The following is a 4,537-nucleotide window of genomic DNA, read 5'->3' on the forward strand; positions in this document are numbered from 1 at the left end:
TTCTTTATTTGATCTTGAGTAAGTTTTATTACGGTTCTGAACATGATCAGTACAGTAACAGTTCTATAAGTCTGTGCTGCTTATTTACAAGTTATAGAAACAGAGTTTGAGGTTGGAATCAGATGAGACAGCAGCACAACTTGAGATTTCAGTTATTATTCAGATTTTTCTAAAGGAATTTATTTTAAAACCACCTCGTACCCATTCATTTTTGGTGATTACCCAAAGTTGGACCGATGTCTACGGACATTCAGTCCGATTTCAGTTAGTCAGTGCACTTGACTTGCCTCACGAGTTTCGGGGACTCTCGGACCGTGAGTGCCAGGATTTGCGGCTCGGCTGACTTGGTGTCCCGAGACCTGCCAGGATTGCGGCTCGGCTGACTTGGTGTCCCGAGACCTGCCAGGATTGCGGCTCGGCTGACTCTGTGTCCCCGAGACCTGCCAGGATTGCGGATCAGGCCGACTACGGTCCCCTGCATCCTGCCAGAGCGACTCGAGCTGACTTGGTGTCATCGAGGAATCTGCCGGCGGGACAGGCTGATCATAGTCCCCTGATTTCGCCAGTTTGCGGCTCGGGTAGACTGCGTGACGCCCGAGACCTGCCAGGGAATTGACGGATATGACAGGGGTACAAATAGGTGGTATTTTCAAAGGATTTTGGGTTTTCTCTTATTTAATTATGACTTTCAGTTATTTTATATCAGCTTCTCCAATTTTTCAGGCATTGATACATTTATACAGTTTTGTTCAGTTATACAAGGTTTGAGTACAGTGCTTTTATACAAGTTTGATTTCAGTGTTTTATACAAGCTTTGATTTCAGTGCTTTTGAATAAAATTTATCGAGCTTGATTATGATTTACATGGAATGCTTTGAGTTTAGAAGGCTTTAAATGGAATGTACGTATTTAGTTTATTTAACAATTTTTATAGTGGGGGTTATAATGATTGTTAAACTGTTTTCAAGAATTCTTATGTTCGGTCCACTCACATCTTCAAACTGTTTTCGCCCCCAGGCTATAGAAGTACGCGGGATCCACCACCGGGCCAATTATAGCTTCCGCACCAAGGTAGAGTTTGTAGAAAATCTTTGAAAACTTGAAAACTTTAAAGTATGCTATGATATCTAGTATTAGTGGAAAACTGGAGATGAGATCTGTTACTTGAGATGTTTTGGCTGTTGGGATGGATTTACTGATTGTTTAGCAGGTGGAAAATTTTGGGATTGGTCAAAATACAGGGGAGACTCTGCCGAAATTTCGGCAGAAGTCTAAGGGCATTTTAAAGAGAATTTGAAACAAGAAAGGTAAAAAGGTCTTTTGTGCCCGACATTCGCCAGGTATCGGACACGCACAGGACTTGGCTCGAATTCCAAAGCGGAAATTGGGTCGGGTCCTGTCACCAGACTTTTCAACTAACCAACCCAATAACATTTCAGACTTCTTAGTTGCACAAGAAAAGTTTGTAGCATATTTTGTCCTTTTTTCTTCTTCTTGTTATTTGTCAAAGACTTCTAATGTGCAAATCTAATACCACTAATTTGCAACTAACCAACCAAAACAGCAGAACTTTTATAGTAACTTTCACTTCACGAAGTAGGTGAAGAATGAAGGGCTAGGCCTTGGGAACGTTCTCATGCAAGACAAAGCCCTCGTCGATAATGGGTTGATAGAATTATCTATTGCATTAGAGCATCTTTAGAAGAGTCTCCAAATTTTAGCCAAATTCTTGCTAAAATAGCTAGAAAGCTATTATAGTAAACCACTTAAAAGGTATTTCCTCCAGCAATGTTCTCTACTATGGCTAATCTGAAATATTTTATTATTATTTTATATTTCTTTTTCCTCCTCTTTCTCTTGCCAATTCAATATATTTATTAAAAAAATTAAAACACAACCCCACCAACCTCCCAAATGTCTCTATCTCTCTCTCCCTTTTTCTCTCTCCTCCTAGCCAAATTCTCTCTCCTCCTCTCTACATGTAGAGAGCCAAAAGTTGGTTCTCCAAAATAGAGAGCCAAGTAGGGAGTCTGCTGGAGGAGGATTTTTCTTCTTTTTAGCCAAAGTAGCTAGGGATGAGAGGATAGAGTTGGAGATGCTCTTAGCCATCCATCCAAAGTGTACATTAATATTAGTAAGAAACTTTATTAGGTCGAGCTACTACAAAATATAGAAACATAGCTGGGTTATGCTAAAACAAAACATAGGACCAAAAGGACTCGTAAGTCAAGTTATTAAGAGCAGTTAGATACTTCTTCACCTAAGGTCTGTGTTCGAATTTCTCTTTTCCTAATATTACTTGCATAAAAAATAAAAATAAAAGGCTTATTTACTGTTATAACATCCCACATCGACCAACGGAGAGGGAGTGATGTGCATTATATGTACATACCCACCTTCATCTCGCACGAGGCCTTATGGGAGCTCACTGGCTTTGGAGTCATGGGAACTCCGAAGTTAAGCGAGTTGGGGCTAGAGCAATCCCAGGATGGGTAACCCACTAGGAAGTTGCTCGTGAGTTCTCAGAAACCAAACCGTGAGGACAAAGAGGGGGACTCAAAGCGGACAATATCGTACTATGGCGGAGTCGATCCCGGGATATGACAACTGTAATGCCCCTTGAAACAATGGTCAATTCTCATTTTACCCTAAAAAAGTTAAAATGACCCAGAGTGCCCCCTTGACCAAGGTTTGGTGGTTCACTTTGCTCCCAACCGTTAACTCTATTAAAAAATGATGACATTGCATAAATAGGACCCACCCTTTTGATGAAATGTATGCCATGTAAGTGCCACCTGTGAAAAACCAATAAAATATTTACTTCCCTCTTCTCTCTCCCTTTTTCTCTCTCTATATCCAACACCCTCCCCCACCAACCCACTTGGGGGCAGCCATCACAGCCCCACCCAAACAGCCACCCACCCACAACACAGCCCAACCCCTACTCATCTCTCTTTTCTTCCTTTGGTGATTTCCAAATCCCTAAATCTAAATATGTATATCCATGACAGACAGAGCACCCAAAATCCATGCCCCCGTGACTTGTCTTTCTCCCTGTCATGAATTCAATTCTTACTGCCAAAACCCACTACCTTCCAGAATCAAACAAACCAAATCAAAAATCCTAAAACCCACTACCTTCAAAATCCTAAAATTGACCCATTAATTGTGCACCCACATTCATAACACACCCAATGATGCAATAACCACCCATCATCTTAGAAAACCCATAAAGCCACCATGTTAACTCAAACTCCTCTCTCTTTATCTCTCTCTGTCTCTCTAGGTCTGATGAAAAAAAAAAATTTCATATGGTGCAGGACATTATTTTAGTATTTGGAGACTCTTGGTTCCCAAATCAAATAAAACACAACAATATGGTGTTTTGGTGGTGAGAATTGAGAAATAAAAAAGTAGGGCTAAGAATTTTTGGATATGGGAGGATATGGCAAATTCTTTACGAGGATGTGGGAGGGGTGGTCTTAGGATGTGGGGTGGGTGCATAGAGAAGTTTCAGTAGGTAGGGAGCAAAGGGGAGGGGGTGGTCAGGTGAAGGGCGAGGGGCAGTAAGGGTTGATGGGTTGGGGGCCGGCGCTGGGGAATATTGAATTGGCGGGTTGGGAAGAACGGAGAGAGAGAGAGAGAGATGGGGAGAGAGATGAAGAGCGAAAAAAACAATATTTTAAAAATATATATTTGAAAATAAATATGAATTATTATTATTTTTCATATGTGACACATTTCAGCACAAAGGTGGGTCCCTTTCGTGCCATGTCATCATTTTAACAGAATTTTTAACTGAGTTAACGGTGAGGGGTAAAGTGAACTACCAAACCTTGATCAAAGGGGCATTTTGGGTCACTTTAACTTCAAGGGGTAAAGTGAGAATTGACCACAGTTTCAAGGAGAACTATAGTAAATAAGCCTAAAAACAATACAAAACATAACCATCATTGTTAGGCTAAGCTAAAACAAAATATTCAAGGTTCGAACAACTTGTTCCTACATTCGCATTTGCATGAGAGGAGATAATAGCCCTCATCTCCCTGATTTGTATATGTTGCCTTGAGATTATAATTCTTATCAGGTGGAGAAACAACTTCAATGGGTGTGCAAGTTATGCAACCCACACAGTTTTTAACGCACCCAGGAGGCTTTGAACCTAAGACCATCTTCATATGCTTTCTAACCACTGATGATCTCCATCTTTTACTATTCACCCGTTTTATGTTTGTTCCTGTTATGGTAGGGCAAAATTCCCCATTGCCATGAAAACCATTGAATGGTCAACAAGTCAACTTTCTTTAGTGTGCGAGCCATTGTAAGGAGTGGATTGAAGCAGCTTAAATTTGAATGCTTCTGCCATATCTAGCATCTCACCGATATGAAAGAAGATCCCTTGTTAGTTGTGATTGATTCTAGAATGCCAAACCTTTGTATAATCTGCTCCTCTATGAAGGTGATGATCTCCTGAGATGTAGTGGATTTGACAGGCTTGGCTTCCACCCATTTGGTGAAATAGTCTGTAGCTACAATG

The sequence above is a fragment of the Prunus dulcis genome, chromosome 6, assembly GCF_902201215.1.
Source record: "Prunus dulcis chromosome 6, ALMONDv2, whole genome shotgun sequence".
Taxonomy (NCBI): domain Eukaryota; kingdom Viridiplantae; phylum Streptophyta; class Magnoliopsida; order Rosales; family Rosaceae; genus Prunus; species Prunus dulcis.